This window comes from Megascapheus bottae, chromosome 35, assembly GCF_031878675.1.
Source record: "Megascapheus bottae isolate mThoBot1 chromosome 35, mThoBot2.hap1, whole genome shotgun sequence".
Classification (NCBI taxonomy): Eukaryota; Metazoa; Chordata; class Mammalia; order Rodentia; family Geomyidae; genus Megascapheus; species Megascapheus bottae.
The window spans coordinates 6069739-6084071 of record NC_143543.1 but is presented as its reverse complement, the minus strand read 5'-3'; the positions used below and the strand labels follow the sequence as shown (position 1 = coordinate 6084071).

The 14333-nt window shown below is 41.6% G+C and overlaps 1 pseudogene; it reads left to right on the top strand.

Moving 5' to 3' along the window:
- Positions 1-14333, top strand: part of LOC150042562 (vomeronasal type-2 receptor 116-like) — a 306813-nt pseudogene that overhangs the window by 175825 nt on the left and 116655 nt on the right.

The following is a 14333-nucleotide window of genomic DNA, read 5'->3' as shown; positions in this document are numbered from 1 at the left end:
GGATACTTATAAGATTATTATAGATTTGAAGGATTGTTTCTATACTATACCCCTGGCGCCTCAAGACTGTAAGCGCTTTGCCTTCAGCGTCCCCTCTGTTAATTTTAAAGAACCCATGAAGCGATATCACTGGCTTGTGCTTCCACAGGGCATGGCAAATAGCCCAACTTTATGTCAAAGTTTTGTAGCTAGAGCCACTTCTTCCACTCGTGAAAAATTTTCTTCTGTTTATATTGTTCATTATATGGATGACATCTTGTTGGCTTGTTCTGACCCTATCGTCGTACGACAAGCCTTTGGACAACTAAAGCAAGATCTGAGCCTCTTTGGCCTTATAATAGCAGCTGAAAAGTTTCAGGAACACCCCCCTTTTACATATCTAGGCCATATATTGGGCCCACACTATTTTAAAAGCCAAAAAATACAATTGAAAACTTCACACTTAAGAACTCTTCATGATTTTCAGCAATTCTCAGGAGATATAAATTGGCTTCGGCCTTATCTAAAGCTCTCCACAGGAGAGTTAAAACCCCTCTTTGATCTCTTAAAAGGAGATACCAACCCTACATCCTTGCGCGAATTAAATCCTGACGCCAGGAAGGCCATCCAAATTGTAGAAAAGGCAATTTCCCAGCAACAAGTGACCTATTGTGACTATTCTAAACCATGGGGAGTTTACATTTTAGCTACTTCTCACTCCCCAACTGCTGTATTGTGGCAGGATGGCCCACTTTTATGGCTTTATCTACCATCAACAGGCGGCAAAGTGCTGACCCCCTACTACGAATTGGTAGCTAATCTGATACATATGTGCCGAGTGGATTCCCGTAAATATTTGGGTCAGGAACCTCATTTTATCTGTGTCCCATATAATTTACAACAACAAGATTGGCTATTCTCCCATTACGATCCTTGGGCCATTGCTTGGGCCAATTATACGGGAAAAATTTTGCATCACTACCCGTCTAACAAACTTCTCCAATTTGCTGCATGTCATACGTTTCTATTTCCTTCCATAGTATAGGCCTCGCCTTTATCTTCTGCCGCTTTGGTATTTACAGATGGATCCTCAAATGGAACGGGTGCTTTGACCATTAATGGGAAAATTCAATCTTGGGTTACAGGTTTTTCCTCTGCCCAAGAGGTGGAATTGGAGGCTGTTTTACAAGCACTCGTCCTGTTACAAGACGAGCCCTTTAACTTATACTCAGACAGTCAATATGTAATTCGTGCTCTTCAAGTCATAGAAACTGTTCCCTTTATTGGAACTACTAACTCCAATATCCAGACCCAATTTCGCCAAGTACAAACTTTGCTTTGTTCTCGCAACCACCCCTGTTTTTTTGGCTTCGTTCGAGCTCACACTAATCTTCCTGGCCCTTTAAGTGAGGGCAATGCGGTTATTGACTCTGCCACCAGAGTTTACTTAACTCAGGTTGAACTTGCTAAGCAGTCACATGCCATCCACCATCAAAACAGTCGAGCCTTGCGCCGACAGTTTAAATTATCTAGAGAAGCAGCACGACAAATAGTTAAGACTTGCTCCAACTGTGTCCCTTTTTCACCAGCCCCCCATTTAGGTATAAATCCACGAGGACTGCTTTCTAATCACATTTGGCAGATGGATGTCACGCATGTTCCATCATTTGGCCGATTAAAATATGTTCATGTTACTGTAGATACTTATTCTAATTTTATCTTGGCCACCCCCCTTGCTGGGGAAGCCACTAAACATTGTATTTCTCACTGCATTCGATGCTTTGCTGTGATGGGGATTCCCTCGCAAATAAAAACAGATAATGGCCCTGGCTATACAGGCCGAGCATTTCAATCCTTCTGCCATTCCTATAATATCACTCATATTACAGGCATTCCTTACAATCCTCAAGGTCAAGGCATCGTGGAGAGAGCTAATGGATTATTAAAACATCAAATTGCTAAAATACAGAAAGGAGAGTCGTATCCCGCTACCCCTGTGAATATACTTAATCATGCTTTATTTGTTTTAAATTTTTTGAATTTGGATTCAAATAATTTATCTGCTGCTCAGCGATTCTGGGAAAAAAGAGAGCAGCGTGCTTTTGCCTTAGTAAAGCGGAAGGATCCCCTAACTGGTGCTTGGCATGGACCCGATCCTGTTCTAACCTGGGGTCGAGGGCATGTATGTGTTTTTTCACAAGGAGAAAATGACGCCGCTGGCTGCCTGAAGGCTGCGTTCGGATTGTGGAGAGTGACAGTGGCCATCCAAGCAGCGACTCACTGGGCCTACACCCCCAACCCTCCAGTGGTGCATCCTGTGATGTGGGAAGGACCTGAGTTATTTGTGCATGTCAATTGGGACTGCTACTGATCCTCTTTTCAACACATTCATATGAGCTGTGTTTCTCCTCCTTTTACTATTATGTAGGGAACTTTTAACATATTCATTGACTGTACACAATTTAATATGTGACATTATTTTGTCTTTACCATCCCTCTTCTTAATAACCTTTTTTGTAAAAGATGCCCAGGTGAAAAGCAAAGGCCTCCAGAGGTAAGTAGAAGTCGGCCGACCCCCTGTATGTCTGTGTTTTATTTTATTTTATTTTATTTTTGTTTGTTTGTTTGAAAAGGTGCACTGTGGGCCTAAAACAGAGGCCTGGGTGGTCAAGGGACGCCTTGACCCCCCCTCCCCTTCTGAGTTTCTTGTCAATAACAAGACATACCTGAGAGTCCCACCAGCAAGACATGTCTAAATCTAAAAATAACTGTTTGGTGAAAACATTCATTTGAGCTCATGTTTTTTATGTTAAGTGTATCTGATTGAGTCCAAATTTCTTGTTATATGTCAATGTCTGATTCTGTTTAAAAGTCTCTGCTTCTCTGTCTTGTTCGTGTTACATAGTTTTCCTTGGGTATTTTGTTTTGTTTTGTTTTGTCCAGTTTTGTCTTTAAAACTGGTACCAGTTCTAAATATGGATCTTTATGGTTTTTCTGCGTGTACACAAGCACATCCTTGGTATCTTTTTCAATATTTCTGGGAAGTAAAAAGTTTTTCGCTCCACTCGGGCCTGGTATGGCCCCTCCCAACTGGCTGCAGCTGAGGTGAGCAGAGGCCAGACAAAGCAGCTGCAGTCTTCGTCTAGTTTCCTTTTTCTTACAACCTGCTGAAGTGACAGTCTAGAGAAAGTTGGTGGCAGGACACAAACTTCAGTCTTTAATTTTAGCTAGTCGCTTTGTTAAAAGGGCTTCGTTTTAAAACTTGGTTGTCACCCACAAGAATAAGATTAGCAAAAAACCTTCATGATACTAAAATTTTCCGGAAAATGAACGGCCGATATTAATTTTGCGCGCTTTAAGATCTTTGAGTATGAATGTGTGTGCGAATGGGTGTGAGTGAACATGTTCAAGGTTAAATTGTCAGCATGCTGTATAAAACAATGGTTGAGCTCATTTGAAACACAAAGGGAATTGGGTAAATCTAAGTCTGAACTTCAAAAAATTAGTAGGTTTGAATGTTTCCTATATCTCAAAGGTTTATCGCATTGTCTTAAGAAAAGCTGGTAAATATTTTTCTAGATCCTGAAATCTGCATTTTATTGCAAGGCATACAGCTGTTTACATTGTAAACATTGTATCCTGTTTAGCACAGAGGTGTTAGGGAATTTGGGATTTATTACTTTTAGTTAAAGTTTGGAAACATGTATTAGAGATTTCAATGTAAAATTGTTCATTAACGTCAGAAACTTTGCCTGTCTGTCTTTTCTTGCAAACTGACACTAGAAAGCTGATGGTAAAGTGTGGATAATGTGATTAGTATTTTAAAGGAATGTTTAAAGGTTTATCTCCATGCAATTGGGTGTATTTTAAAAAAGGGAAGGAAACTAAGTCCAGACTTAGGCTTTTGGTGCACTGATGTCTATAGTTCTTGCATTAGGGAAAAACTGTTATTTGTTTTTAAACTGTTGTTGGAGTTTTAGACAGCAATCTGAACTGCAAAAGAGCCCCTTTTTTCTAAAAGGCAAGAGGAGTGCCTTGGGCCCTAGGGGGCCTGAGGACAGAAGGAGTTCTTTGTGCCCTTAAAGGTTTTTCAATTGCAAATAAAGGCTAAGGTGTGAATTGTTTAAGCCAGTATCAGTAAAAGTTATTAAGAACATTGGAAATGGGTCTCTAAACAATATTTGAAAGTGAAGTTGTCTTAAATGTTTAAAGAAAGAGAAAAAAGGAAAATTAGGACTACCAAAATGATTGCTTAATTGCTATTTAGCCTGCTCTTATAAAGTCTCCTTATAGCAATTTCCAGCTGGCCCATGGAGAAGGACAGCAATCCTTATTCAGATGTAACTTTGGCTCTTACCAAGTTCCAGGTAAGATCATGCTTAGAGACTATTTCTGAGTTGACCACCTTGTTGCTTCTAATTGGAGTAACTTGGCCTTTTGTAGGACTCATTGATCTGAAAGCTGCAGTTTCCAGCCAGCCCGGGCAAAGCAAGGTCCCTGTGAGACTGTGGTGTCTAATCTGCCAGCAGAATGCTGAGGCAGAGTTGCTTTGGACCTCAAAGTGGCAGAGTGCTAGCCTTGAGCTGGAGAGCTGAGGGACAGTACCCAGACCCCGAGTTCAAGTCCAGCAACCAAGCAAGTGAAATGCCCATGGGATGTTTATCCCTGTGTGGAGAGACACTACTGGGACAATGAAGTATCCAGATGCAGAAAGCCTCTGCGTGGATGGCAGAGATGGTGTCAGATCCTAGAGTCACTCGTGCTTGGCCATTCAATGTTAATCAGAGCCGGGAGGTCATAGAATAGTTTGTAAGCATGCCTTACTAGTGCCCGTGCCTTTCATAACTGGGCAGGAACTTGTCAATCTTCTGTGATAGTGGGTAGTTTAAAGTGCTAATTGAGCGAAATTTTTATTTATTTATTTATTTATTTATTTATTTATTTATTTATTTTTGACACCAGCCACAAATTCAGGAAAAGTTTGTGGATCTGAGGCTTGTGTCTCTATTAATCTGTTTAGATCTGACAACTGAAGCATTGTTAAGGTTGCAGAAATTTAGTTCCCCAGACATTCAAGAAAAAGCCTTTGCAAATGGGTGCTATGTAAGCTACACTATTGTAGCCAAAGATGGTTTGTGCAGTTGTTAAATGTTAAATATGATCTCCAGTTTGGAGCAAATTATTATTCCTGATATCTAATGCTTGCAATCCCTGATAAAACAGGCTGGGCTTCTTAAGGTCCCTGGTCAAGCACAGAGACAACGCCCTTGACTCAGCTTGAAGAAGTCACAGAAGCTGAATCCCCGCCCATCAATCCCCTTTAGATGAAGGGACCAGTCATTTTTGGAAAGTGAGACAGGATAATTAGAGATATTAGAGATAGTGGAAAGAATAGAAATTGCACTTGTGTTTCTTTTAAAATAAAAATGGCGGATATGTCGGGAGCAAGAGTGGAATCAAACTGTACTTTGATTTGCATCAGATAATTGCTTGATTGTCTTATTGTTTTTTGGCCTTCTCTTGTTCTATTGATCTGAGATTTACCATATGAATGTAACCCCCAACATTTCCCTGATTAACCATCTGGATGTAACACCTGGCAGTGCCCTGGTCTGGGGAGGGGATATAAGCTTTGAGTTGAGAATAAACGAGAGCTGCAGTTTTTGCCTGGGCTGCAGACCTCCCGGACCCGATGTGTTTGTCTCTCTTCTAATTTTTCCAGTCCCTGCCCCCTATTTCAGGAACCCCAATTTGCTGCCGGTAGGCCCCGGCACCTATGCTGCTATCAGAAAGAATGACATAAAGGAAATGGAAAGACTTGGTAAAAGTCATATTAAGTGAAGTAATTCAGACTGAGAAGAGCATAGGGTCAATGGTTTCCATCATTTTTCATAATTAATATAAACTTTGAACTCTCTTAGCACAGGTTTACAATAGGGCAAAAACTACATACATAAGGCCACGTAGGATGAAGCTAAATGAAAAGACATTCGGGATATAGAAACAAGAACCATATGAGGTGTTACTGTTGTTGTTAATGTACTATGTTATTTCGCATCTCTTGTATTGTCCCTTGGGTATCTCATATTGTTACAGTATCTTACCTTGTTATCTGGTATATTTTAATTTGTTTCTTTGAAATAGGATAGGGAGGGGGAAAAATTGAGGGGAGCGAGAAGGGAGGGAAAGGGGGACAAAACCATGAGAAGTGTATCGATTTTTGTGAAGTAATGCACCTTCTATCTGACGAATACAATGTAACCCTTCTATTAATTACAATTTTTAAAATAATGTGGAAGAAGTTTCAGTTAACGCAGAGAACATGTCACGTATTAGCTGTGTTGCGATGTGATCTGTCAACCATGACTGTGAATGGAAATGCCAGAAATTCTACCAATAAAAATTAGAATGGCCGAGTGCGGTGGCTCACACCTGTCATCCTAACTGTCCTGGGGGCTGAGATGTATGGATCAAAGTTCAAAGCCAGCCCAGCAACTAAAGTCTGTGGGACTCATCTCTAGTTAACTGCTAGAAAACTGGAAGTGGCGGTGTGGCTCAAGGATAGGGGGTTTGCCTTGAGGTGAAGAACTCAGTGTCAATGCCCAGACCCAGAATTCAAGCCAAGATGGCCAAAAATGAATTAGAATGGCTAAATGTAGCAAATCTCAAGGTCAAAGGATACCTTGATGTCAAGAAATGCACTTCACCATCAACGCCCCTCTGTGAGTATAAGAAAGGGTAGTCCATGCAAATGAAATCTAAAAGAAGGCTGCCGTATTTTAACATAGCACATCCAATAGACATGACTCAAAGTGACAGAAAGTGACACAATCATAATGTAATTAAAGGATGAAATTTACAAGATGAAATTGCAGTTTGAAATGTGTATTTACTTAAACACTATCCAACTACTGAACAATGTTAATCAGACTTTGAAATAGTCCTCAATACAACACTAGCTGAAGATTTTATGGAGGGATCATCCAGACAAAATTAAGAGGGGGAGAAGGAAGATGGCGCCTAGACAATAGGGACGCTACCTAGCTTTCTCTGACAAAAAGAGAGAACCAGGGAGTCCCACGAGCCAACTATCTAAAGAAATCCACAACAACAAACTCAAAAAGCAACGGAGAAGGACTCTAACCAGAAAAGAAATCCAGATAAAGCTCACATTCAACTTTCTCAAAGAATTCGGAACGCGAGGACCCCTCCCCCACCTCTCGCCCAAAGCTGGGGAAAGCCGCGCTGGACCAAGCTATGAACAGCGGCTTGAGCGGGCACCGGGTCCACGCGGGGAAAGCGGGGGCGGGTTCCAGCTCTAACCCACGAAAAGTGGCGGCAGTGGAGGGCACCAGGCTGGGAGCCCAACGGCTGCAGAAACCAGCACAGAACCGGGCCAGCGAACGGCGGAAGCAGCGGAACCCAAACGCAGAACCAGACAGCAAGCAGCGGAGCCCAGAGGCAGAAACAGAACAGCAAGAGGCAGAACCCAGATGCAGAACACAGGTGGCAGCCGAGACCCGAGGGGAGTGAAAGACTCCCCACCACCGAGGAGCTCCCGCAGACAAACGCAGAGGCGTGAGTAATACAGCGCATCCCCAAACATATCGGGAAAGCGGAGCGGGTGCCAAGCAATAGAACTTAACTCAGACCCCAACACCCCGCCCGAGAAAGACTGGCAGGAGCAGGGGGGCAAGGAATTTAGAATCCTGTCCCTCCCCTCAACAGCCCCCTCCCTCAGGCCATTGACTGGAGATTGACAGGCGGGCTACCTATAAGTCCCAGCACCCCACCAAGGGAGGCGGGGCTGCCCCAACTCCCACCCACCCAACGGGCTCAACCCCCAGCCCTCTGACTGGAGATTGACGAGCGGGCGGACCCTAATACTCAGCACCCCACCAGGGGAGGCGGAGCTGTCCTAGCTCCCACCCGCCCACCAGGCTCCTCACCCAGGCCACTGGATCTGGAGAGTGGAGCGTTTTGGGACCCTGCCTTACAACAGTGGGTAGGGGGTGTGGGTAAATAGGAGCCAGCATCTGCCCCCCCTCAATTCTCGAGCAGGACATCCTCCAGCTAGGAATCCTGAGCAAGACACCACCAAGGGCCCCCCCCCCCACAGTCACAGACTCTGACAAAGCAGTGGAAACACAGCAGGGAACTGAAGGGCCAACCAGCAGCCAAGCTCCCCTTCTGAGAACCAAAAAGGCACAGCTCTGCCCTTGGAGCCCACATCCCCAGCTGGGCCCCGCCCCTGGGAACAGAGGGGCCTCCTGCTGGTCCTGCTGAGAGCACCTGCTGAGAGCTCCTGAAACTCTCAATCCCCAAACCCTTGGCATGGGGCCGCCACTGGAAGCAGCACAGGAAAACGTCCGCCAACCACGCTCAGACGGAAGCTCGCAGATCCACCCCATGGTCCACTGTGAGGCCACTGGTTGGGCTAAGAGCTAGTCAGGCAGGAACACATAAGTTTTATTCTAATACTTTCCAAACATTGTACTTAAATACTCTACCTACTTACCCCCACACCTCTCTCATTCTATTTCTCTATTTCTGGACCTCTGCTCCTCTTTCAACCCTTATACTACATGGATCTACACTTGATGGCTGTTGAGCAACATTGTATATCTAGGTGTTTAATCATTCTCTAGGCTCAAAGGGACTTAAAGACAATAGAGATTGGATTGAGAGGCTTATTGTTTTGGATATAAATCGCTTATCAGTGAATAATTAGACTAGTCCATAACTGCACAAAAAGAAAGAGTGATAACACCAATCAAAACTTGTGAACATCTAGAGTCTGCCAGCTACAGAGGTCTAGGTTGGACATATCTGAAAAACTATAATCGTGTTTAGTACTAATCTTGCTCCCATTTTCAAATGGGCAGAACAAGAAACTCAAGAAAAATGTCAAATCAAGAAACAACACCTCCCACCTCCCCCACCCAATGTAAACAGCCAATGGAACAGTCACTGGCAAACCAAGAGGAGAATCTTCCAAGTGCAGTACAAATGCAATTGATAAACATCATTAATGAAAAATGTGAAAATATAAAGAAAGAGATAAGGGAGGAAGCCATAGCTGAACAAGAGGAAACCATAAACAAGGTGATAAGTAAAAAAGAAGAAGCCATAAAGGAGGCCATAATAAAGGCTGTTCAAAGAAAGATGGATGAATTCATAGAATCCACAAATAAAAAGGTGACTGAACTCCAGCAAATGTTCAAAGAAAATAAAGCTACTGAGCTAACCACTCAAATGGAAATGAAGGAGCTAAAGAAATCCATACATGATCTAAAAGAAGAGATGCAAGGCATCAAAAATGAGCAATTAGTAGCAAGGGAGATGAAAAATAAAGTAGATAGCTTTCATAGCAGGTTAGACAATGCAGAGGAGAGAATTTCCGGGGCTGAAGATAATTTAGTTATTATAGAGAAAGAACAGAAAATGAGTCAATCCAAATCTAGGAAAAATGAGAGAGCGCTTCAGGAGGTCCAAGATACAATTAGGAAGCCTAATTTAAGGCTAATTGGTATTGAGGAGGGTCTGGAGAAAGAGGTCAAGGGTATTGGAAATATACTTCAAGGAATTATCTCAGAGAATTTCCCAAATATCGAGAAGGGCAGACCCATCCAGATACAAGAAGCTTTTAGAACCCCAAACAGACCTGACCAGAAAATAACATCTCACCGCCACATCGTAATCCGAACTGGATCAGTAGAAACCAAAAAAAGGATCCTAAAGGCAGCCAGGGAAAAGGGTTCAGTAACCTATAAAGGAAAACCAATCAGATTAACCGATTACTCAGCAGAGACCATGCAAGCAAGAAGTGACTGGTAGCATATATGTCATGCCCTTAAGTCAAATAACTACCAACCAAGAATCCTGTACCCAGCTAAGCTCTCATTCATAACTGAGGGAACAATAAAAACATTCCATTCCAGGGAAAAACTGCAACAATATGTCGCAACAAAACCAACACTACAGAGAATTTTGAAAGATGTTCTATACATAGAAAACCAAAATAAATGCAATATAGGGAAAGAAATGGCACCTAAACAGCATACCACCTAAGGACCACAAGAACTGTCAAGACACAGGCCCAAATAAAAGCTTTTAAAAATGGTAGGAACTAATAAATATCTCTCAATCCTAACTCTCAACATCAATGGACTCAACTCTCCAATTAAACGGCATAGGCTGTCTAGTTGGATCAAAAAGCAAGAGCCATCGTTCTGCTGTCTTCAAGAGACACATCTTACCAAAAAGACAAGCATCTTTTGAAAGTGAGAGGTTGGAATAAACTCTATCAAGCTAACGGTCCCCATAAACAGGCTGGAGTTGCCATCCTCATATCAGATAAAATAGACTTCAAACCAAAATTAGTAAGAAAAGACAAAGAAGGTTACTACATACTACTAAAGGGATCTTTCCTCCAGGAAGACATAACGATCCTAAATAATTATACACCCAATCCCGGAGCTCCAAACTTCATCAAAAAAAAGTTACTTACCCTGAAACCATACATAGATCGAAATACAGTGATTGTCGGTGACTTTAACACACCACTTTCACCTATGGACAGATCAACAAGGCAAAAACTCAACAGAGAAACCTTAGAACTGAACATCTATATAGACCAACTAGATCTAACAGACATCTGCAGAATATTCCACCCAGCAACGGCACAATATACGTTTTTCTCAGCAGCACATGGAACATTTTCCAAAATAGATCACATCTTAGGCCATAAAACAAACCTGGACAGATTCAGAAACACTGAAATTATTCCATGCACACTCTCAGACCACAAAGGCATCAAACTGGAACTGAACACACATCTCCACCAACGAAAACCCTGTAACTCATGGAGACTGAACAACACATTGTTGAATCACCAATGGGTCATCGAAGAGATCAGAACAGAAATCCAACAGTTTATGAAATTTAACAGTAAGGAGCACACAAACTACCAACTCCTTTGGGACACAGCAAAGGCAGTACTCAGAGGAAAATTCATAGCGCTGAGTGCCTACAACAACAAGTTGGAAAAATTGCAAACCAACAAGTTAATGTCCCACCTTAAGCTCTTGGAAAAAGAGCAACAAACCAACCCTAATCCCAGTAGAAGAAAGCAAATTATTAAAATCAAAGCAGAATGAAATGATTTGGAATCCAAAAAAACTATAGAAAGAATCAACAAAACAAGGAGTTGGTTCTTTCAAAGAATTAAGAAAATTGACAAGCCCTTATCAAATCTTACCAAAAAAAGAAGAGAGCATATCGAAATAAACAAAATCGCAGATGAAAATGGTAATATCACGACAGAAATTACCAAGATCCAGAATATCATGAGGGAATACTTCTCAAACCTTTATGCCAACAAATTTGAGAAGCTAGATAAAATGGATGAATTCCTAGCCAATATTAACATACCCACAGTGAACCAAGAAGAACTAAGCCAACTCAACAGGCCTATTTCAAGCTCTGAAATAGAAATGGCAATTAGAGAACTTCCACCTAAGAAAAGCCCAGGGCCAGATGGATTCACACCTGAATTCTATAAGGTCGTCAAAGCAGAGCTCACACCAATACTCCTCAAGCTCTTCAACGAAATTGAAAATGAAGGTTCCTTACCAAACTCATTCTATGAAGCCAGTATAACCCTCATCCCCAAACCAGACAGAGATTCATCAAAGAAAGAGAACTATAGACCTATATCATTGATGAACATCGATGCAAAACTTCTCAACAAAATACTGGCCAATCGTCTACAACAACTCATCAAAAAATTATACACTATGATCAAACTGGATTCATCACAGGGAGGCAAAGCTGGTTCAACATACGCAAATCAATTAATATAATTCAACACATCAACAGGAGCAAAGACAAAAATCACATGATTGTCTCAATAGACGCGGAAAAGGCATTTGACAAGATCCAACACCCCTTCATGTTAAAAGCTCTGGAGAAACTAGGAATCCATGGAACATTCCTCAATGTAATAAAGGCTGTGTATGAGAAACCTACTGATAGTATTACACTTAATGGTGAAAATCTAAAGCCATTCCCTCTAAAATCAGGAACGAGACAAGGATGCCCACTCTCTCCACTCCTCTTTAACATAGTACTAGAATTCCTAGCCAGTGCAATAAGGCAAGAAGCAAGCATAAAGGGGATCCAAGTAGGGAAAGAGGAAATAAAACTATCCCTCTTTGCAGATGACATGATTGTGTATTTAAAGAATCCTATAGACTCTACTCCCAAGCTCCATGAGCTGATCCAAAGCTTTGGAAGAGTAGCAGGCTATAAAATCAACCCTCAAAAATCAACTGCCTTCCTTTATGCCAACAGTGAGAGGAACGAGGCAATAATCAGGAAAGAAACTCCTTTCACAATAGCCTCAAAGAAAATAAAGTACCTAGGAATTAGCTTAACTAAGATTGTAAAGGACCTTTTTGACGAAAACTTCAAAACCCTAAAAAAGGAAATTAAAGCAGAACTAAGGAAATGGAAAAACCTCCCACGCTCCTGGATTGGAAGAATCAACATTGTGAAAATGACAATCTTGCCAAGAGCTATCTACAAATTCAATGCAATACCCATCAACATACCAATGTCATTCTTTAAAGAAATAGAAGAGGCAATCCAAAATTTCATATGGAATAATAAAAGACCCCGTATAGCAAAAACACTTCTTAGCAGAAAGAACAGCGCTGGAGGAATTTCAATCCCAAACTTTAGACTCTATTACAGAGCTATAATCCTCATAACAGCTTGGTACTAGCACAGGAACAGGCCTGAAGACCAATGGAATAGAACTGAGGACCCAGATATTAAACCACAGACCTATGGCCACCTAATCTTTGACAAGGGAGCCAAAAAAATAGAATGGAAGAAAGACAGCCTCTTCAACAAGTTGTGCTGGCAGAACTGGTTAAGCACCTGCAGAAAACTAAAGCTGGATCCTTCTTTGTCACCTTGCACTAGAATTAACTCCAAATGGATCAAAGTCCTGGAGGTAAAAGCTGACACACTGAAAACTCTACAGGAAGGAATAGGAGATACACTAGGCCTCCTTGGCACAGGTCGAAACTTTCTTAATAAGGATCAAGAATCACAACAAATCAGAGAAAGGCTGGATAAGTGGGACTGCATTAAACTGCAGAGCTTTTGTATGGCAAAGGACATAGCTAGTAAACTAATCAGGAAGCCTACAGAGTGGGAGAAGATCTTCACCAACCAAACAACAGACAAAGGCCTCATATCTAAAATATATCAACAACTCAAAAAATTGAATCACTCCAAAACTAACCTCCAAAGTAACAACCATCCCATTAAAAAATATGCCAAAGACTTAAAGAGAGTATTCTCTGAAGAAGAAACAAAAATGGCCTATAGACACATGAAGAAATGCTCAACATCTCTGGTCATAAAAGAAATGCAAATCAAAACAACTCTAGGATTCCACCTCACTCCAGCTAGAATGGCCAGGATCAGGAAAATGAATGACAACAGATGCTGGAGGGGATGTGGCCAGGAGGGATCACTACTACACTGTTGGTGGGAGTGCAAACTCGTTCAACCACTATGGAAAGCAGTGTGGCAGTGCCTCAAAAGGCTAAACATAGAACTCCCCTATGACCCAGCAATTCCACTACTTGGCATTTACCCAACAATCCAGAAACAAGGGCATACTAAACACACTAGCACAACAATGTTCATTGCAGCACTATTCACCATAGCAAAGATATGGAACCAACCTAGATGCCCCTCAGTTGATGAGTGGATCAACAAGTTGTGGTATTTGTACACAATGGAATTCTATGCTGCTGTCAGAAAGAATGACATCGCCCCATTTGTGAGGAAATGGAAAGACTTAGAAAAAATCATATTAAGTGAAGTAAGCCAGACTCAAAGAAACTTAGGCTCAATGGTTTCCCTCATTCGTCATAATCAGTAGAAACCTTGGGCTCTACTAGCAGAGATTTACAATAGAGCAAAATCTTGATACATAAGGACATATAATGTGAAGCTAATTGAAAGGACCTCCAGGATAGTGAAACAAAAGCCATATAATGAATGATTGTTGTCCTTAATGTACTATGTTGTCTCTCATCTCCTTTGCTGTCCCTTGGTTATCTCATATTGTTATAGTATCTCAGTTTGTTATCTGATATATTGAACTTATTTGTATTTGGATATTTGAAATTTGATAGGGAAGGAGGGAAAACCAAGACAGGTATGGGGTGGGGAGGGGAGGGAAACAGGTACCAAGACATGTGAAAGGGTATCAATGTATGTGAATCAATGCACCTTCTATCTGGCAAATATCATGTAACCCTTTTACTAAT